This window comes from Uloborus diversus, chromosome 10 (assembly GCF_026930045.1).
Source record: "Uloborus diversus isolate 005 chromosome 10, Udiv.v.3.1, whole genome shotgun sequence".
Classification (NCBI taxonomy): domain Eukaryota; kingdom Metazoa; phylum Arthropoda; class Arachnida; order Araneae; family Uloboridae; genus Uloborus; species Uloborus diversus.
The window spans coordinates 11,371,763-11,395,973 of record NC_072740.1 but is presented as its reverse complement, the minus strand read 5'-3'; the positions used below and the strand labels follow the sequence as shown (position 1 = coordinate 11,395,973).

General features: G+C 29.5%; 1 protein-coding gene across 2 annotated transcripts in view; it reads right to left on the bottom strand.

Annotated features, from left to right (window-relative positions):
* Nucleotides 1–24,211, bottom strand: part of LOC129231479 (synaptotagmin-5-like) — a 174,542-nt gene that overhangs the window by 87,301 nt on the left and 63,030 nt on the right. Inside the window, exon 1 of one of the 2 annotated variants that reach the window (XM_054865805.1) lies at nucleotides 22,795–22,908. The exons of the other annotated variant lie outside the window; for it this stretch is intronic. The gene's annotated coding sequence lies outside the window, so the exon portion shown is untranslated. Of the gene's footprint in view, nucleotides 1–22,794; nucleotides 22,909–24,211 lie in introns of those variants that run through there. 2 annotated transcript variants of the gene reach the window in all.

Here is a 24,211-nt window from a genome sequence, read left to right as displayed (position 1 = left end):
TCATATATTTCGTGTTTTGATCTTCAATTCCGAAAAAATTAAGGATCAGAGGTCCTGAATCCAAACACTTTCCCTAACGTTTACAAAGTTGGACCATAATTGCGTTTTTAGAACCTCAAAACCAAAAATTTTCCGAGGAAAGGTCTGAATCCTTTCTCTTGCATAATTCATAAGATGGTCTACAACTGAGGTTATTAAGACATTTTCATTTTCGAAAAATTAGAGAGCATCCCCGATCCCCCTCCCCCTATCGTTAAAAGCGTTTGAAATTTCATTTTTAGGACTTCAGTTCCAAGAAATTTTAAAGGTGGTCTCCGAGCTTGAACAGTTCATAGAAGTCCCTAAACCTCTTCTTCTCCAAAGAGCACCAGAGATCGTGTAAATTGTATATATGTGTGTGTGTGTGTGTGTGTGTGTGAGGGGCATATAGGGGGTCGCACGTTGTTTATTTAATGAAAAAGGGGTTGCGACGTGAAAAAGGTTGGGAACCATTGCTCTGTACTGATATCGACTTATGCTTAACCATATTTACAGAAATAACTTTCCCAAAAAAGAAATTAAAAGATATATGTGCAATAAAACAGATTAAAAAGAAATATCTTTTCAGTCGGAGTTAATAAAAGTTGAATAACCTATATATATAATATTATAAACATAAAACATTTTTTCAACATTCCCGGTACGTATTTATAACTAAAAACTAAGTGTTCATATTTCCTTAATTTGTAAATGTTCCTAGCAAGGCCCATGTACCCTAGCAATGCTAAAAGTCAAATTTTTGATTGGCTTTACAAGAAACCACCGGCTTTCAAAGGAACACTACCGATATTTTAACCGAAATCGAAACAAAGTTATTATTTTTTTTTCTTTAGTACGATAGCAAATCCTTATATGACAATTTACAGGTAAAAAAAAGATTATACTAATAGGTTATTGACACAAAAAATTACCTTTCGCTGAGTGTGCGAATTACAATTTTGACGTCGATCACCGAAATCTACGAAGCGAGGACCCGCACTAACAAAATAGCAATGCGAGAGACCCTCCGCCGCGCTCTGTGTCCTTGAGTTTGATGGAGCTAGGTGTGAGTAGAAGGAATTTCTCATTACATGACAATAACTATGTTTCTAAAGGGTGTCCTGAAATTAACGCAAGATTTGAATTTGCCGCCATTTTTGCAATAAATGGTTGGCAACCCTCAAAATAGAATAAGTTTAGAGTAATCAAAAATGGAGCGTTATACGATACAATAACGCGCTTTCATTATTGAACAATTGTTTCAAAAATAATGAAAGTTGAGGCTGGTCAAGCAGTTACTGTTATTGGCGCTCGGTATCGCAACACGGTAATGCACGGGTCGTTGTGGGCTTGTTGACATAGACCTTTGAATTCAAATAACCCCATAAGAAGAAATTTAATAATGTTAATTCACACGATCTAGGGTGCCAATTCTGATGACCGAAATGAGAGAGTACGCGACTAGGAAATGCCTTATGCAGTAATTGAAATGTTTCACTCTCTCTAGCTGTATGGTACAATAACACCCCATTTTTACTAACCCTAAACTCTCAACTGTCAAATTGTTCTTTTTCATGGCTGCCAACAATTTATGGAAAATATGGTGGCAAATTCAAATCTTGCGTTAATTTTGAGACACCCTTTATATGGCTGGCTTTTAAAGGAGCATGGCCTTCCATGGTCTATCCAATTTACATGAATGATGGTAATAATCCATTTTTGCAATCGCGTTTTTTCGTTAAAATTTCATTTTTGCTAATGCAATTTTTGTGAAGTGTTCGTTTTCGCCGATGGTGTTTGTTTTGAAAATGTTGCTCCTATTCTGGAAGAATAAGATGAATATCTTAATTTTTGATAGCTTGCAAAATTTTTGCGTATATTACACCTTTAATCAAACTGAAATTTTTAATCAATCAACTCCTCTGAAAATTTACTTCTATGGGAATCGGCATTTCATGAATTTTGTGAGAGTTAAAAGATGACCGACTGCTAAAACAAATGCTACAGAAGGTAATCCGACGAAAATAAAGCAAAAGCTTTTTTTTATTATTATTTTCAAGGTAAAGAAGAAAAGCGAAAATGGGCACAAAAGGGGTGCAGATACTTTTGAATAAACTTGTACAGGCTGAGAAATTACTTAGTCTTGTATCTGAAACTATTTCATGTGAAACAAGGGAATTGATTTTTCCAGAAAAGAGGTATTGGAAAATCATTCCGTCGCCAATTCACCTCTGATGCTGATATATATATATATATATATATATATATATATATATATATATATATATATATATATATATATATATATATATATATATATATATATATATATATATATATATATATATATATATATATATATATATACAAAATATCTCTTACATATAAATTGAATCTGAGGTATTCTTTAATAAAATATTCATATTTACGTATCATTTAGGAGTAAAGGTATTTAGTAATAAATTTTTCTAATACTGAAACTAAAACTTAAATCAAAATTATTGCATGGTATTAATTCTCTTTAAATGCTCAAATAACCGTTAAGAGCGTAATTATTTCCAAGCAGCTTTGAAAAAGACATTAAGGTTTAGTAGAATATCGTTTAAAAGTAATTACATCCCGGAAATAGTATCAGTCAAAATATTGATGTTTAGGTGAACATGCTTTTAGATTAGTGAAATTGAGTAATTGATCAAGATGGAGATGCTTTGTTAAAGGTATTTAAAAAGTAACTTTAAAGAAGAGTTTAAAAGCTAATAAAGTGAAAAATTAATTTAAAATTTTAATAAGAATTGTAGAGTTTGTTATTTACAAGTAAACAATTTATACAATTAAAATTGCACTAATGCTTGAATAATTTAAGAAACTCAAATATTCAACTTCAATCCAATATTAGATGAGATTAGTCACAATATTGGTTTAAAACTGATGCCGATCATAAGTCTCAGTATCATAGACAATATATGTTTAGGGGGTGTGTTTTGTGTTTGTGCTTCCATAATACTTCTTATGTCTACAAAAAAAAGGGATCTTATTAAAGCTTTTTTTCACCGCAATTGGCAAAAAAAAAAAAAAAAAAACCGAACTGTTCATATTTGGCTGTTTTTCGAGAAGTTTCCTTTATTAAAAGTTTGACTTTTGAATTACTGTTGCCGAGAGCTAACGTTTCACACGACTCAGCTAGTTGTATCACCCTAAGTTAAAAAGTGATCTCCAGGCTAATGTCTTATATATCTTCCCATGTTTAAAAACTGGAGCAATGTGTCAATTTATTGAGTTTAGTATTTTTGCTGTAAAGCAAAAGTACGCATTGTATTTATTTTTTTTTCAGAATCTTGAAAAACTAAGAAAAGAATCTATTATAAGGAAACCCTGCGAATAAACATGTAAAAATAGTCTTTAAAGTAAACTGTCTATAACTTCATTAGAACTAAGTACGTATGCAATTTTAAAAGAGCCTAGTTAAATGAACTTCTATTCATGGGCTTACAAAAAAATCAATGCTTTGCTTTTAATTAAATCCATTTAAATAAATTAAAAGTGTTGAACAGCGTCTAGGCAATTCACTCTTCTTAGTTTCAATAATCAAGCATGAATATTTAAGAAAATTATAGTTTAATCATAAAACGACATTTCCATGGGACATCCTCCTACACAACAAAAGCTTAATTTTAGGGAAAGTAATTAAGTTCAATTAATTAGCTGAGCTTTCAACTTAATTAAAAATAATCTTTTCTTAATTAGTTAAGGGACTGAATAAAACTAACTTACGTAAAAGACTGTTTTAGGAGATATATTTGATTTTACAATGAGTTATTTTACAAAATGTATTCCATGAAACTATTTATTAAAATAATAAAAAAATATTCTTAAATATAAAATTTTTTATAACAAAAAGAATCCGTATTATATTACATATTATTTGTTACATTATAAATCTAAAAGTTTTTAAAAATGTGCTGAAAAGTGTGACATTTGCAAGCTGCATTTATTCTTACATTTGGTACACTAAAAAAAAGCATTCGTAGTCATTTATTTATGTTTTAAAAATTAGATCTGGTGTTAAAGAAAGATGCCAATCTCATGAGTTGTGTTGAAAATCAAAGAAAAGAAAAGTTACTACTATATGAAATTCCCGGAATTTCAATTGAAAAGAAAATATTATTAAAAATTATATTCCATATTGATGCAAAAGGTATCCTTTATATTTCAGCATTTGTAAATGAAAGTGCTTTTATAGTATTTAAAATGACTGGTCAAATGATTCACGAATCAATATCTCATTTCCCAATTATATCTTTGAAGTTGTGTGATTTAGAATTAAATTTCAAATTAGAACTCTAAGTATAAAACTGCAAAACATGGAGGATTTTCCTCTTTAAGTAGATTTTCAAAGAAATCTAATCAAGTTTTTTTTCAGATTAAAAGCTTAAAATTGCGCCACATGAAATCAAAATTTATGTTCAAATATACGTGATAGTAGCCGCTCCCAGTCATCGGCTGGTGACGTATTTATGCTGCTCATACTATGTTTGATGATATCCGTTACTTTGCCGTCGCGGTCTTGTCTGCAGTAAAAATTGAAAAAAGAAAGAAAAGAAAAACCCTGACTATTTAATATATATATACATATATATATATATATATATATATATATATATATATATATATACATGTATAAATATATATATATATATATATATATATATATATATATATATATATATATATATATATATATATATATATATATACATGTATAATATATAATATATATATATATAAATATATATATATATATATAAATATATATATATATATAAATATATATATATATATATATATATATATATATATATATATATATATATATATATATATATATATATAATATATATATATATATATATATATATATATATATATATATATATATATATATATATATATATATATATATATATATATATATATATATATATATATATATATATATATATATATATATATATATATATATATATATATATATATATATATATATATATATATATATATATAATATATATATATATATATATATATATATATATATATATATATATATATATATATATATATATATAATATATAAGAAACACATATGAACTGTCTTCCAGTTTAGAAATCTTGTTTAAAAAAATTGAAATAAGCTCAAAAAATATGGTAAAAAAGAAATTAAAATATTTGAAACTCAAATCAAAATCTCAAAAAGAAAAGCTTGATCAAGTGTGGAATCGGAAAAAAGAAAAAAAGAAAGATTTTATGAACATTGACTCAACGGGTAAAAACATAGACAAACTTTCTGTTTTATTTACAGTAATTTAACCTGATCAGAAAACTATTACTATTTAACGCATAGAAACCTTGAAATGTTATAAATCTGCATACATGATATTTCTCTTCCGTTTAGTCACCATTTTTATTATTGGTACTACCTTAATTCTACCGTTCTAGAACTTATTTTCATACTGTAAAACTAAGGTTTTTTCGCTTAAGCTATAGTTAGAAATGAAGTGATCGAAAACTATGGATAATAAATCTGCTCTTGGTTTCAGAGTTTCATTGGAAAAGAGCATTATTTACAAGTTGAAATTTTGGCACAGTTAAGTAGACGGTTTATAAATTTACTTCCACGAAACAGTCAACATGTTTCTAAGTATTCCAAACTTTAAGAAATCTAAGAATAAATAAATTCACGGATAGATAATGTATCAAAATGAATTTCAAGAACTGGAAATTAATTCTATTCCCATTCGAGATATCTACGGATAAAACAGTTAATTATATTTCTTCGCGAATGATTTCCTTAAAAATTGTTTTCTTATGCTATCTTTGAATCCTATAAACTCCGAGGAATTTCAATGCTTTTCTCCATTTACGCTTAATTACATCACATCAAATGATTTTACGCTGTGTAAACACAATTATTTTTTCTGAAAAATCAAATTGGTTTCAATTCTATACGGATGCATTTCATATACTTAATTTTATTTCGATGTACAGAAAATAATTTTTGTCATGCATTTGATTTCCACAATTTTTTTTCTGTTCTGAAAGTTTAGTTCTCAAAGAAATATATTCAAGTAAGTCCAAATAATGTTAGATCGGACAAAAACACTTCGGTACATTGTTTATTCGGAAATGTTTTGGAGTTTTAAATTAAATGCACAATTCTTGCATTTTCCAGAGAATCACACAGAAAAAACAGGTACAAATGTCACATGCATGCAGAATATATTCTGGCTATACTATGGTATATCAGTGACAGCGCCCAAGCAAACCAATCAGAGCTTGGGCACTCCAAAAGTATTTTACATTTCTCATTTGTATGCTCATAATTGACAAGAAGTATGAATTATAATACTCTTATCTTGACTTCCACTGAAAATAAGCTAAAAAAACATTTATTAGTCTCAAATGACCGTTTCCCCGAAGCAAGTTTCCCCGGACCAACGAAAGAGAAAAACCGCAGTAGAACCCATGTATAAGAGCGAATGCAGAGGTATATCCATGAAAACAAAATGTCGCCATGGCTCTTATCCAATGCTAAAAGACCACTGTCTGCACTTCTTCAAATTCGAAACCAAGCAAGCACTTCCATGCATGGGGAGATTGTAGGGTTGCCAGATTGGCCTTTTTTTCCCCAAATAGTCCGGTTTCTTTGCTTTTTTTAGATATTGACAGGACAAAAGCTGCTTTCCAGTTTTGGACTAACTTCGATTGAATGGGAACTGTTAAATGATCTGAAAGAAAGAAACACGTTTCCTATTCTGTAGTTGAATATTTTGCTGCTAATGAACGATGAATGAAATTCATTGATAAATAGACTTAAAATAAATGCAGTATTTGCTTCTAAAAACTCTAAACTTCGTGGTATTTTAGTAGTATTTTATAACGCTGCATATTTTCGACTCCAGTTTGTAATTATTTGTTATCTTAACGTGTTGCTATATGCATTTATAATGTATTTTTGTAATTAATCAGTTATGTAGTATATGTATTACATTATTTTTGCTGCACAAAAATGCTCTATTCAACATGACAGTTACTAGAACTAACACGCTTTTATCAGAAAACACAGATGTACTACAACCAAATACTATGAAATATAAATAATAATATAAAGACAATAATAATATTACAGCTGCTTGGGCCACTGCACGTGCCTGATATAATATATATATATATATATATATATATATATATATATATACAGATGGCTGACAATGGAATACAAACAGCAAAATTGCATGCATCTAATTATCATTTTTTTTACCGAAGTTAACCTGCTATGAAGACATAGGTGACACATTTATTAAATGTAATATTTGTTTATCTTGTTTAAAGTTATTAATTAAATGCGAAACAATTTTTTAAAGATAAAATTAAGAACCTTAGACTTCCTACATATCATTATAAAACTCTTATTTTGCTTTTTATAGCTCAAAAGCTGTTTTGTGTTTTCCACTGGTGGCATTCTTTTAAGGGCCAATTATATTTTTGAGACTTTAAAAAATGAAGAGAATAAGACTTTCACACTGATTAAAGCTTGATTTTCGAAAATGATCTCATTTTAAACTCTAATGTTCTCATAGTTTCTTAGCCTGTGATTGTCATATGCGAATATTTTCCAAGTCACTACATGTTGTGTTTATACAGATACTAATCTTAGATTTTTAGCAGTGCTCTACTTTTCGTCAATATTTTTGCGGATTTATTTGTGTAAAATGGTTTTTAGTTTTTAAAACTAACGTATTTTTTCAAGTTTACTCCGAAAAGAAACATTCTCATAAAAAGTAGACAAAAAAAAAAATGTTGTAACTCCTTTTCAGGGAGCATTTCAGTACAACCGCTGCTTATTTCTAATCTATCATTGGTTTAATCATAAAATCCAAACTATTACTTAATTATTTTTTTAATAAAATTTGAATACAATACCTATGAATGAGACTTATTAGAAAAACAAAACTTATTTTTTTTTTTTTTGTAATTGAATTATTTTGTAAACTATTCAAATTTATGTTCTCAACTTAAAGACTTCCGAGTATTAAATTTCTCGCTTTTATCGCTTTCGCATGCTAACCATTCCGTTCATTCATGAATTTAAATTTATCATATTTATGTACATTTTATTGATTTTCTTGAAATAATTACTAAATGTACTATATAAGAAAAATCTAATGTTAACAAAATCAAGAAACTTTGACCCAAGAATAGGACCAAATATAGATAGATGCAGTTACATTCATATAATTTCATCAAAGCTTATTAATTTCCGCAGCCTTTTTTTTCATGCGTGTATGTTTGTGAGGGGGGGGGGGTAAGGTAATTGAATATATATATATATTTTAAAAACACTAGAGCAAGATCCGATGGGTAATTTTCTTTTCAAGAAACTTTGTCGAAAGAAAACATCTCTTTCCTTTGTACCAGCAATTCCTTCCATTTCAAAATTTTATTTCTTCGCTGTTTGCATATCCAAAAATCTCACGACGACAGCTCTGAGCCATAAAACTTTCAACACTTCTTCTACATCAGTTTTCTTTTAAAAAAATCTTTGCTTTTTGAAATATGAATCTACTCACGTATCTTTTTCTTAGAAACCATAGCAAACATCACCATCTGAATCAATAGAACCAGTTCCTACTAGGGAGAAAGGAAAATAATGTCTCACTCAAGTTGGATTATTATTGTAATGACACCTCTCCAGAAACCCATTTCCGAAATTGAAATATTATTCACTTAATGTTTGTAGTGGAATACTACAATACTAGAGGTTTTTGCTTTTTATTTGCCCCCCGCTTTTGGTTCCTCTTAAAGTGCTACCTTAAAAATATTATGCAACCTTCTGTGATTTAAAAGGAATCTTGAAAAGGACAGAAAACGAAACGAAGACAACTGGGATCAAGTGCAAAAAATCATTTCAGCAGAATAAAAGCTTAAGGAGGAAATATAAAAGTCAAACGTGAAAAAATACCATCTAGTAACAGAAAGAAACTTGCTCAAAAATTTAAGATTACATAGGAAAAAACCTCCACTCATGCTTCCAGTAGGTTAAAGTCTTTGTTTTCTATTTCAAAAAACAGAAAAAAATACCCCAGTTATCCCGTGACCAGTTAAAAACCAAAAATATTAAACTCATTCATTGTGTGCGTGCGTGCACGTGCGTGTGTGTATGTACGTGTGAGTGAATTTACGTGTCTAAAGGCATTTATGTGAAATATGTAAATAAATATGATCTATTCTAAAACATTTTCTGACATACACTAGGATGATTTATTCAAAAAAAAAAAAAAAAAACTCTCACAGAGAATCGCATTACAGCAATTTAAAGGAGACGCTGTGTTGCAACACTTGAGAGAAGTGAAATTGATAAACATTAAAAAATCAATTCGCATTGCAACAGCACCTTTACTCCCTTGCCAAGACAATCAGATTAAAGCGGATCCACAGGCATGATTAAAAGCATCTGCCCATTTTTTATTTATATTTTCATGGATACATTTTAGAAACAATCGTTTCTCGTTGTATTTTTTTTTCTTTTTTTTAAATCTATAAGAATTTGGAATCTTCGCACACGATAGAAGCACATAAGAACAATTCATAGAATTTCTCTCATTCCTCTTCGAAAGCAGTTGAAAATCATTTTCAAGATATTTGTAATAATTTGAGGGGCAAGAAACATATGGAATATGCTAGAAACAACGCAGACATGAGTGAGACAATCAACAACAAATATTATATAGATGTCGATTATGATTTTAGTTACTTTCTCAGATTATATTTGTAGGCTATTTGGCTACATGATTCCATTTATATTTCTACACCGTGGAGAGCGATTTATAGTTGGAGTCAACTGGGGTAGATATGGGGTAGATATTATATAGATGTCGATTATGATTTTAGTTACTTTCTCAGATTATATTTGTAGGCTATTTGGCTACATGATTCCATTTATATTTCTACACCGTGGAGAGCGATTTATAGTTGGAGTCAACTGGGGTAGGGACTTATGAAAATAAATGGATGGAGCTTAGATGCTTTGATTAATGTACCTTGACAGATTACACATTATTAATACTTGGCAGCTGCATCCGAAGCCACACAATTCGAAACTCATAGCATTTTATAAAAGCTTATATTGCTATTTTATTCTAAAAAATATTAAGAGCGTATTCTCAGTTGCTCGTCTACTTCGCAGTATTGGTATTTCGTTCGTCAGCTGGTAATTAAAAAAAAAATCAGGATAATGACAAAATATATTTAAGTGCAAAATCTTCTAAAGTATGTATTTGCCTTTAAATTTATACACCCTAAGTCGCTGAGATTAAGATTTTGATAAGGGGCATTTCATTTTTACAATCTCTACTGAAATCCTTTTTGGAAAAAAAAAAAATAGAAAAAAAGGCACTCCTGGAGTACCGACAGAAGTGAAAACTTGAACAATTACGTGTGTATTTTTAAATAGTTAGGAAATATTTTATTAATCACAGGAAATATTTTTAAATGAAGAGTTTTTTTTATTCATTATTATAAATTACTGCTACAAAAATTATTACAGTTTTCATGTAATGCACTGTTGTACATAAAAATAATGCATATTATTTTACGTACAAAAATTGCAATATATTGCTTATAACGCAAATTTACAAATACATGAAATATGAAATTTAGTTAATTGGTATTGTTTGAAATGAATGCCAATGAAATTTATGAATTTTCATCCGCAATTTCAACAACTCTTCCATCATTATCATTATTATCATTATATTTGAAAATCGACACGATATCGGTTTATGGTAACTAAGGTAGGAAAACAACAAATTTTCATTAGAATCTATTTAAATATCGTGGAAGACTGCATCAAAATTGTAGTTTTATACTTCGTTGTGTTAAAATTGCGATCATTGGACATCGTTAAATCAAATTCTCTATTTAAAAAAATCAATTAATGGTAGATTTTTATTATCTGCAAAGTTGATGTTAAAATCTCCACTCAAAATTATTGGCAAATAATCAAATTTCTTTCCAATTTTATTAGAAAGTAATGCAGAAGCGTCTTTGGAATAAGTAAATACAGTTTTATTCAAAAATTCTTGTATTGCGCTTATAGACTTAGGTGGTGAAGTGTAAAAGCAACTACTACATATTTATTAGTTTTCTACAATATTTGAGAAGGACTCGCGAAAGTAAAAAAAGGAAAAAAATGAATATTCGAACCTAAGGCCTGAACTCGAAGTCCAAGTCCGCAGTCGAGCGCCTTAGCCATTTGGCCAACCGGGTGCTCGCTTAAAGATGCCCAACGTGCCTAAAGAAGTTTGCACTTCAAAACCTGCGCATGCGCTGCATTTCTGGTATCGGTGAGTGTCGCGTCAATTGTTTTTACCTCATCTCAAAAAATGCCCAACATCTCTAAAGAAGTTTTCACTTCAAAAAGAAATAGAGGTGAAAAGACAATGAATGTTGAAAAAACCAGACAATATTTTTCCAAAAAACCAATTTCAGGTTAGAAAAATGGGATAACAGAATTGAAATGGCAGTTTTGTTGAAAGTTCTGCTTCAAGTACGAAGACAATATCAGCCGAACTGAACGCAATTTCTTCAGCATCTTTTTAGTAGAATTTGTGTTGCAAAGCTAAGATTACTGTTAATTAACCGTGATTGATGTACGTTAAGTGTGTCGTGTTTACTAAAATCAAACAAAACATCAACGTTTTTACAAACAAAATACCACTTGAATCAAACTAGTTAGAACTGGAATGTGCACATTTGATTTACCGCGAGAGAAATTTTCAGTCCTTGACATCTCCGTAACGTAATACTAATCTTGAAAGAAAGCTATAAAAATCAGGAAAATACTTGGTGACCTTTTGAAACAGATTTTGGTGTATTAAAGTTTGAATTTTAGCTGGAAGCTTTTAAACAATAGTGTACATACGTCTGGTGAATCTTTCGAAGCACAATTTTACAGGATGTTTTACACAAAACTCCCTAAATAAAGGGATTTTCAAAGATTTATAAAATCCTGTAGATTTTTAATAAAAATCGTGATACCGGGAGAAATGCTCAAAATCCAGGAACCAGTAGAGTTGGAAGGTATGTATTTGGCCTATTTGCAAAATAAGCTTAGCCTGCCGTCGTGAAAAAGAAAATTTAACCACTTTTGACCAAAGCGCCAATTTGCCGCTTGTCCAGATTTAAAATTATAGTAGTGTTCCAGGAAAAAACAGTCAAATTTTGACACCCCTTCATCTGAAACAAGTTTTGATTTTCATATCTTCTATCTGGATAATGTAAACAGGCAGACAATCAAAAATCAGAAGTTGATCTTGTGTGTTCTAAATATTATAATAGTTTATAAAATACCTACACAGAAAATTACGATATTTACAGATGTTATTTAGTTAATATAAGTTCAATGATTCTGTTTTGCCTTCTGTGGAATGAAAGCTATTTTTTTTCGTTTTTGAAAAGTTTACTTTAGTCATTAAAGAAATTATCCAATTTATATGAATGAAGGTTTACCAAATCCTACCTTAAAATAAACAAAATAATTTTACTACCAATTTTAACTTTGATATTATGATATATGTTTAGTATTTATGCAACTAACTAGAGGGAATTTAGAGGTAAAGTTCTCTCTTCAGGGAAACGGTTATTGCTTTCCAGTTCGAATCGCATTTCTGTAAGTGGGCATTTAAGCCAATGAGTCTCTATTAACGATCTAGTTTTCATGATATTATTCTACCTCCCACTATCTCGTTATGCTTTAATAGCTTTCTGGAGAGATATGATAGGAATTAGTTACATCGAGATGGTACTCGAACTCCCTCTTTAAGGTTTTGCCAATATACTTCATATTTTCTTTCTGCAGATAGTATGATGGACGAAAATGGATGGACGACTAAAGAATGAAATGAAGTACTCATTAAGGTAAAATATGTTTGTTTAAAACAACATTAATCCTTTTTTTCTTACGTGTAAGGCTAAAAAGCTAAGAAATAAATGTGCATGCCAACATTTTAATTATGCATGCCATGGAGGTGGACTCTGCTTAAGAAAAAAGGGAATGACAGGCCCATGAAAAGTTTTCTTCTTAAGTGCGAGGACATTGCTTTTCCTTGTCTGGAGTATTATTTCACAAAATAATTACAATAAATACATGTTATTCATCTCCATGAACAGCTTGCACAATCGCTTCGTAGGACAAGGATTCACACGTAGTTACACTTTTCTGAAAGTTCAAGTAATCTTTCTTTTCCACCCAAATCACATCAACAAAGATTGAAACAATCCCAATCTCCAATCACTTTTGCTTCGTTATCATTGCTGTTTCTGAAAACACAGCTCTTAAAGCAGTTTTAACTACTGTTTCTGTCTTAGATCCAATTTCTTTTCTCTTGACTTTAGTTTACATTGCTTCTAAAGACCTTCTTGTCTTAAACGTACGGTTATTTGAGTCACACAGAAAATAAAAGCTACTTTTTTCAATATTTGCCAAAATTTTAAGTCTCTCACAGAATAGCCAGCAAATGAAAGTTTAAATCGTCAACCGATCGGCTAACGGTTTAAACTTTCATTCGGCTACTTTTCACGCAATCATACAGCACTGCGTATTCAGGAGTACTATTGTAAATAAATTATCCCTCTTATGCAAGCTGATAAGCAAAGCAATGTGTTAAAGGGGGAAAAACTCTCTTTTCCCTTATTTTGGCTGCATTATTATGCATAAAATGAAAACGAAACTCTTGTAAAACCTTTGACTTAAAGAAGTGCATTCGAGATAAAGAGACAACTTTGTATTAAAAAGGCTACATTATTTTGGTACTGAAGGGAAATTTTGCAATAAAGGAATGTCATAGTTATAAAGATTTGAGCTATCGAGAGTCGACTGTATATATACATACATACATACATATATATATATATATATATATATATATATATATATATATATATATATATATATATATGTGTGTGTGTGTGTGTGTGTAAAAACTTTTATAATGCTATAAACCACACACTAGTATAACATAAATATCTACAGAACCAATTTACTTACAAAAGTTGGATGGGAAATATTTCTCTACCAACGTTATTCACACAAATAAAGTTTTTACTGATGTTTTCCGTGTTGAATTTTCAAATAAAACTCAGGCCTTAAAATAATCCTTTCAAATTTAGAAAATAACCTTTAAATTGTTGTAATGAATTAAAAACGATTAGCTGAATACTTTAGCCGAAGCGTAAATTCGATGTAAAAAATGCATTCAACGAAAGTGACTATAATCAGAATCTCTAATCTTATCTCTAATCCGAAACTTGAAGCATAATTACTTCCGGCATAAACGCAAAAGTTGCAATTGAAGAATTCATGCTCAGATTTTCTCAGTTAGAATTAATATTGAGAGTAATTCTAACTGGTACAAGAAGCAAATGAGAATACAAATAAAAGGAAAGCTTCAATTGAAGAAATCGAACTTTCGAAATTTATGTCCTTCTGTGAAACTAAATGAAGGTTGTTATTGCTACACGTGTTAAACAATATTTTATCTCAGAATAGAAATTAGCTTTCTATACTAATGATGTTTCTTATCAGAGTCATTTACTAGTAATTTCTTAGTTCCAGGAAGAAAGGAAGAAGACAGCGAAACGTAATTAAGACTTTTATTAATCTATGGTCTGGTTTTCCATATTTCATGCAGCTAATTTAGTGTTTTAGATTTAAAACAGTAATAAAAACTGTGTTTTAAAGGAATATAATATTTCATTAGATAAATGTTTGGATGTAAATAAAAAAAGTAAGGATATTTAAAAATGACAATAATACCATTGATATTACTTAACAAGGCATAACAAATTGTGGAGAAATATGACTTAAATTCTTATAAATTAATTTAACTGGAGTGCTACTTAGTTCTTTGTAAGAGAAATAAAATATCATATTTCGTTGGTAGAACAAAATCAATCCGCATAAAAATAGACATGAAAAACCATTCTCGCCAAAAACACAAATGAACTAGAATAGTTTCCCGGAATTTTTTACAAATTTAAGTAGCCCGTGGGATTTAAGATTATTTTCATAAAAAGTGAAGTTGATTCTCATGTAAGAGATAGCTTACTTAAATGTATCACAAGATGCTACTTTTCGACTTTTAAGTGCAGACGTATGATCTTAAATCTAAAGTAAGTAACCACCTGCCTAAAAGTGAGTGGTAAAGTATTTGTCGATGTCATTTAAAAGGGTTTTGCCTGACACTAAACCACGTAGAGAATCTTGCCTTTCATTTGGAATAAATGCTAGATTTAGGTTGCATTTAATAAGCTGAAAAAAAAGGAGCATTTAAGATATTTTGAGTCGAATTTGTCGGTCCAACTCGCAGAAGAAATGTGACTACTTTAAATAAAATTAGTATCGATAACCATTACATTAGGTATCAAACTAAAGACCAAAAAAAAACTATGGACACCGTTTTTTCGAGTTTTTTTTCTATGTGACTTCGATTATGAATTACGTGACAGGGTTTTTCATTTCTAGTCTCTTAAGAATATGACTAGCAATGCAGTAATATACCAGGTATATCCTTATGGATATACTAGTAATATATACTAGTTATATCTAGTTATAATACAGTATGTTTTTCATATTAAGAGTTTTTCTTTGAAATATGATGAGTGGCCTGTCGATTAAATTTGTTCATATGAATTCCAAGCTTGAGTTCCAGTTCACGTGTTGCCTTCTATTGGGGCGTAATGCCATAAAATAAAAAGGTATTTTTTAAAGAAATCTCAAAAAAAAAAAGACCCAAAAGAAAAACAACTCTCGTGGATATTTTTTCTCTGAAAAATTAATAATATTTTCTGAAAAATTAAGAAATGAAAAAAGAAAGAAAAAAAAAAGTTCGCATGTGCATGCTCTCTTTTCCCAGATACAAAACTGCATTTTATTAACAAATTTATGCAACAGTAGTTTTTTTGTAATTTTATAAAACTGATTTTAAAAATTGCATTATATTGTTGACGATAAAAGAATAAAAAAAAAAAAAATAATAATAAATGAATAAATTTTTAAAAAATAGCAAAACGTTTAGAAAATACCTAAGCAAACTACATGTTTTCACACATCTAGTAAAGTTTTGAGAATTAGGTGAGAAAATATTAAAATCCTACTCTACGGAAGAAGGAAAATAAATCATGCCAGGTAATCATTAAGTATAATAATGCAGTATTTAACGTTTATTGAACTACCTACTTGTACCTTTACAAGCTATTTCTGACATTAGGAGTCGCTATAGCAGAAAACGACAGCAGGTGAAAGATTTCCTAACAGCACAAGCCGACCGCGAAAAAACAGATGTTGATAATGATTTTGGTGGACTATTTCTATTTGCGGGGCCGTTAACATATTAAAAGTTTGTGTAATCGGCTATGATAAATATTGCCCTTAAGTTCTTAAAATGATCAGATTGCGTGCCTCATTAATATGGTTTATTATTTTGACAATTTTATTACTGTAATTTTTAATCTGCTTGGAAAAATGTTTTTTTTTTTTTTAATGTATACAGTAAGTTTAACCTTATAGTTAAAAGCATTGTAGTAATGTATATGTTACCATGATAGACCAAAGTTGGAGACTTTCAACTTTCATTGGTAATTCATTACAGTAATGATACATAACGTAAACACAGCTATATTTATGTACATTTAATAAGCATTGCGATAACGTGTGAATTTTTAAAGCATTTTTTGGGAAAAAATGGAGTAGTTTCAGAAAAAAACAGCGAGTTTAAAATTTCTTTGCTTATTTTTATGTTAATAATAATCAAAAAATTTTTATTCACACAGTGTTTTCTTTGAAAGGCAAGTCATATTTTTTTAAAAAAAGGTTAATATAGTATTTCCAGTCACTTGATGCTTTGCATTTTTTGAGGTTGTCTAGAATTTTGCGATAACTTATCGATGTTTTACACTTAAAGTTTGAACTTTTACCACATTTTTTCTCGTTCAAATTTTCGTTTCGTAATTTATGTTACAGGCAAAATAAGGCAGCAAGTACTTAATAATTAATCTCAACTTGAGCCATTTAGAGAAAATTTAAACCATGTGGGTAAATTTTGATCCATTTCATATTTTTTGTACATTTGACTTCAAACGAAGTTGTAGAAAGCCCGATGCTGCTCTCTACTAACAAGGTTACAATATTAATTTTTAATTTTTTTTTTATTTTATTTATTTTTTTTATTTTTCAAAATGAATTTGTAACACTATTCACAGCTGATTGCATAATCCAATAATTCTGAAGTTACAGATCGGAAAATATGCTTGAATTCTGATGTAAATTTGTTGAAATCTCTCTTCTTACACTGTGATAATGTACGCAATGTCATAAATTTCATTCTTGTGTTTATATAAAGCGCAAACAGGTAGTTTCTTTGCACGACTTTTATTAAATTTGCACTACTTTTATTGAAGAAATATGTTTTACATCCCATTTTTCACAAGGTTCAAAGGTATCCTAAGTGGGATGTAAACTTCAAACAATTTAACAATTCATTTTTATTGTTTTCATTATATTTTCTTAATTTCCGATTAACTTTAAAACACTAGCAATTTTCTTCAGTTTTATGCCAATAGGCACAATAATACTATTAAAATATAAACATGCAAGCTAAAAATGGAGAAATTACGGATCAAAGTTCTTCTGAGTGACAGTCAAAAAATGACGAGTGAAATACTCGTATTTTAGCAATTACGAGTCTAATGATTATTGCACTAACAAAACTCATCCAAGTCAAGTGGAGTAAATAGCAGTTCATTAAGTAATGTTTCAAAATAAACTTAATTCATACTAATTAAGTTAAGAAGATCAAAATTTGCTGATAACTTGAAAAGACTTTTCAACAAATAAACGAAAGTATTTTTAATTAAAGTAGTCAAATTAACGAAACCTTTTTTTTAATTAAAGTAGTCAAAAACTTAAAGTGCTTATTTTCACGTTCAAGTGAAAGGTATAAAGTTTATTGGATCATTTCATAGCTCTATGTTGGATTTACATAAGTCTTCTATCAAGTGTTTTGGAGATGTAATAGTATTTGATAGTTTGCTCATGAAAGCTCTTAACTGAAGCTTCTGAACTCGAAGTTGGTACACTTTGTTTACTTTAATGTTGTTTTGATATAAATATGTATCACATTTAGAATAAACAGTTTCGATTAAAGCATATTTTTAATTATTTTTTGAAGTTTTTATAACACTTCTGAAGAGACAAACACTTTAAAGAGTTTGTGTGTAGTTTCTTGAAAAACTTTCAAATCTCGATTAAAAGATAGATTTCAATCAGGATTCGTTTCGTGCAATCTTCCAATATTATTCCATTTAATGTTTTGATGCTAAATTATTTTCTCCAAAACCAATTTATGGTTTAAGATTACTAGAAGCCAAAACGAGCGGTTGATACATTCGAAGTTCTTTATAACTCCAGGGGTATTCAAGTTGATTCCTAACAAAATGAAATTAAATAAAGAAAGAAATGAGAAAATGGGGGAAAATCTTTGTCGTCAACATTGGGAACATTAGTACAGAATAAACTCGAATGAGTTTTTTTTTTTTTTTGAAATTATCTTTTTTATCTAGTTACCATACATACTTTTATGGCAGTCATTACGTTTCTTGTGCCACACCCTTTAAAGTTTCAGTGCTACACTACTTTTCCCAAAATCAATTTATGGATTAAGATTGCTAAAAGTCAAAACGAACGAATGATGTATTGGAAATCCTTTACAATACAAAGTATATCTTCAGATATCAAGCTGTTTCGTAGAAAAATGGAAATAAAAACTAGAAAACAAAAAAAAAAAAAAAAAGGACAAGTCTTTGTCATTAGCATATGAAACGTTACATTCAAGAACATACTTAATTCAAGAAATAACCCATTTTAACTCATTTTCAAACGTTCTTCAATTTTTTTAACTTCTGCAATGTTTTTAAAAGACAAATGGTCTGAGTTCAAATTAAAAAGCGCTTAATCAGACTCTTGTAAAGAGTTCAAGTATTGTGTTTTGAACTCTCTTGAGTATAGACGCCGGAAAATGTTTTTACATTTCAAGACACACTACCTTCAGGCATTGCACATTTTTTAAAGCACTAAACAACCTAATTTCATTTCTATATCCTAAGACCAATAGTTTTAGTTTAAAAATAATTTTAGTTTAAAAATATGACAAAGTAAGCGTTCGTAAGATCATTAGAATTTAATTTTTTTGTTGTTTAGAGTTAAAGTTAAACAACCTTGATCTAATTGACACACACACAAGGGAAGTGTTACTTACGCAAAGACAAACTGGGCTATTCCGAGAAAAAGTCAACCCTTAGTCCCGCACGTGGCGGTTGATATATTTAATTTAAAAGTGATAATTTTCAAGGATAATGGCAAAATTTTTTGCTTAAGAAATCATACACAAGTTTTTAATATGTTAAGCAGAAAAAAATTGCTTATTAATATTTTAAAGTATTATTTTTAATGAAATATATGATGCGTCACGTGCGGGACAAAATGACCGTTTTCCGTGGAATGGCCCAACTGGGCGTTCTGCAGCATTTCGTTTGTCAGATAGAATAGTTTAAAAGGAAAAATGAAAGTGAGTTGAAATTTTTTTCCCAGTTTAGTAAATCACATTGCTATGACGTAATTATGACGTCATTTCGAAATCTAATACTTTCTAAATAAATCCAGAATAACGTTACAGGTTAATTTCAAAGTTACAAGTTGTTTGCTTTGCTTAACTTCATTTATTCTGGGAAGTTCCTTAATTGAATTATATGTTTTGAAACTCTTTAATTTTGCCTGAAGCTTTTTTACTGCAAAAAGAAATTTACTTAAGCTTTTTTTTACCGTAAGAAAGGAAAAATAAATCTAAGATAATCAATAACGTTTAAATTTTAACTGTCATATTCGTCTTTAGACGTTATTTACTTGAAAAAGTTCTTTAATGGAAATACAATTTTAAAAAGTTTTTCAATTTCCAAATAAATCTTTATTTTATAAATTATGATTTCCATGTAGTTCTGCCACGTGAAAGTGCTTCGTAATTAAATTGAACTGGAAAAAGTTTTTAATTCAATACTAAAATTTAAATGTTATTGATTTTCAGCTTTCTTGGAAATTAGTCACTCATACCACTTTGCCACGTATATGAAATGGAGGAAAAAAATAACGCTGCATAAATATTAATTATTTTTTTTCACCTTATAAGTTATGCATTTTTAAAGCTGTTTTTTTTTTTTTTTTTTTTGAAAACCTTCCTTAATGTCTTTCGTTTCTTAGAAATGTTTAAAATCCGGTACACCGTTTAACCGATTTCATTTCATTTATTTATTGATTTTATTTAATTTTCGTTTAAAGTAAATTTAGAAAATAAATAATTTTAAATGCTATTTATTTATATTTATTTCAAAGTTTCTGCGGTTTAATGACAGTAATTTTTAATTCTCTTTTATCCTGAATTTTAAATTTTAGATGGTGATTCGCTCCCCACGGTTAATTAAGGTTCTACTGTACTTGAAAAATTCACGATGAAATACATTTAGAAAACGCTTTTTGTACTTGACAGATTCCTTTCAATTTTAACAACACATCTCGACACCACTTTTGACCTTTGGTAACCATTTTTCTTAAATATTTATATTTATCGCAAAAAATAACTAATCTTAAGGTAGTTATCACGGAATTAAGTAGCCAAGGTGGAGTCTACTGATGCGCTAAATGCGTCAGAATGGAAAGCGTGTTGTAATAGCACGCTATACGATATAATTTTAACGAAAACAAAAGAAACCATGGTCGCATTTTTAGGAGACAAAGACTGGATTCTTTGGTAGCCATTTTCAATGAAATGGCTACCAAAGACCAATGGCTACCATTGGCGGCTGGTGACCGCTAATCTAGCGCTAAAAAAGGTTTTGCAGTTTTACTGGTGATGCTTCAATTTAAAGAGAAAATATTTTTTTTTCTTTTCGTTCTCATTCAATAAACAAAACAAAAGTTTAATTTAAGAATTATGATTAGTGTAAAAATTATTAGTGTAATAAGCAAATATTTCCTTAAAATATTCGTTTCAACATAAATGAGGTACTTTATATTCACGCATTAACCTGTGAAAAATTATTATTTATACAATTAAAATAATCTGTTTCATTAGATAACAGGTACTTTTATAACTCTATGACATTCTAAATAGACAAGACAACATTCAGAAGGAGCATTTTAAATAGCGCAACTTGTGAGGATTATTCAAACTCCAAGCAATAGCACTCTCACTAATTTTGCCACTGCTGTGTAGCTATTCGTTCACAAAAGCAACTGGCAAAGTCAACATTAAACAAAAGATCCGATTTAAAGTAATTCCATTTCAGTATAACTTTTCTGTGTATAGAACAGAAAGCGTACCTTTACACACTTTATTTGATTATGGACTGAAATAAATTAACTTAAAACCTTTGTTCTTCAGAAAATATGTTTTGTTCATTTAGTAATTCAGTAACTAACTTCAAAAAAAGTTCTCAACGCTTATGTGGTGAAATGATGTTTTGCATCCCAGAAGAGTTGGACTTTTGCATTTATACGTTTTGCTACGTTTACATTTATATATGTATGGTTTTATATTTATATTTATGTCACTTACGGTACTGTTTCAGTTGTGTTTGAATAAATAAACAATGCATATTGTTGGAAATTTTCTGTTTGGATTTGCTACATTTCGTGCAGATCACAGGAATTATAATATTGGGGTTACATACACTCGACCTTTCCACTTAAATGAAAAAAAGTCACCTCACCAGTTAGGGATACTAAAATAAGTTTATTAAACGAAGAAATCATTATTTATTAATTTATTTTCCTAATGAAAAGTCCTTTACAAATTAAGAAATAGAACATTAAACTCAATATTTTCAACTCTTAAGGTACGATTTTAGTTGTGTTTAAATAAATAAATAATTATAATTGTGCAAAAATCGTTGAAACAATTCCTACTTTGATTTGCTACATTTCGTGAAGAGTGCGAGAAATCTAATGTTTGGGTTCCATACACTCCGCGTTACCACTAGAAGGAAAAAAATAAGTCACCTCACCACTTGGGGATAGTAAAATACATTTATCAAATGAAGAAGTCATTATTTATTTACTTATTTTCTTAATAAAAAGTACTTTCCAAATTACGAAAGGAAAATTAAACTTCATAACTACGTCATTTAAGGTACTTTTTAATAAATAAACAATGGTGTGTTGAATAAATAAACAACGCAAAAATCAAACAATTTTCCTACTAGGACTTGCTACATTTCGCGGAGAGCGCAATAAATATAATGTCCCGATTACATGCAATCCACCTAAATATTGAAAGTACTTTCGAAATTACGAAATGGAAAAATAAACTCCAAGCAACAAACATAAAAACTATTCCCAGTTACCAATTCGAAAAACAACAAGCGTTTTTGTGAATGGGACGTTCATGGAGATAAATAAAACCAACAATGCGCAACACAACACTCGCCAAATAAACTATAAAACGTACGACGAAATGTACTTGTATTTGTTATGTTTACCACCCGAAAGAATTCTTTCAACACACCGCCACGTCTTTCCCCATTTCATGAGCTTTATTTTTACTTTCTCTTTATTTAAACTTCAAAGTAAACTGCTACTAAAATGGATTAAAAATGATAATAAATATGACTTACGTGTTCCAAAATAATTCCAGAGCATCCCATTATGGGATTTTGTCTTGCGAAAACGTATGCAGCGATTCACATTTTAGTGACAGAATGACAAATGCTTCCCGATTTCACTGCTGCACTTCTATTTGCTTCAGATACTAAATTGCATTCTGGGTAAAATGTTTTCTCACTGATAAGCCATTACGTGGTTTCCTGTCGTGACTGTCATAGACATAATTTATATTTATTTTTTTCTTCTTTATCTGTGTTCAAAACTGTAAGGTGACCAACATTTTGTAGTTCATTATATTTTATGCAATAATGCACTGCTTTAAGTTTTAAATGCAAAACGTTGCTTTAAAAACCGAGGAAAAAAAATGTTTTAAATTACATACATACAATTAAAAAAAAAAAAAACTAAATTAAAGCTAAAATCAATTTTCTTTTTTTTCTGGACATTTAATAATGAAGCATCTGGAAGTCTGGCTCGTCATTTCGAATTTTTCCAGGGGAGGGCGGGGGCTGAGGCAAAGAGTTTATGACGCAGTTGAAATTTTGTCGGTAAACAACAAAACCATGCCTGGTTGTATGTAAAAACATGAATTCTTTCAAACCAGGGGAGCAATTGACTTCCTTTCCCACCCTCCCTATATTGCAGGTCCCCTCTTATCAATATATTGAAGGTGTTGTGCTTGCCAAAATTGAAAATTTGGAGAAAATTTATACAGTAGTACAAATAGTAAGCGAAGACATTGTATGTTTTTATTTTCAAAGAAATGATAATAGTAGCCCTGTTAGGTACTTCTATATAGCATGATTTAGAAACGTTTTCCAATAAAAGCCAGCATAAGAGTTGAGCTTTGCAAAAGTTTTACCCAAAACTTAAAAAGTCTACCTACATCTGTTTGCTCCTCACTACCTCTAATACACTCTAAAATCCTCCATTTCTTCATATTATAGTACGCATTTAAGGAAACTCTAAACCAACAGCACAGCCAGAATTTTCTTTCTGGGGGGGAGGAGGGGGTCATGATAGTCCTTACATGTTTTCAAAATACTACCATACAAGGAATGGCAATATGATTTAAAATCAATGGCTCTTAGGGGTTGCCTCCATTCACTGCCTCCCTTCTTGAATCAATCAAATGCAGAAAATAAAATGCACCAAAAGAGAATTGTTTCAAAACTTGAATATAAGTTTATTTTAGTAATGGTTAAAAAGTATTCTCACATTTCCCATTCGGATTCGAGAAAGTTATGTATATTTTAACCATGAAATCCCTTTTATCACACAACTGCATAGAGGAAAAATTGGTTCATAAATATGAATAGGAAAAGGGGAACATAAAATTAGCATCAAAACCTCTCTGAGTAGCAGCTAGATTTACATAATCGTATTAAATATAAAAACGTAGATCATTCATATGTGCGTTGATTTTAA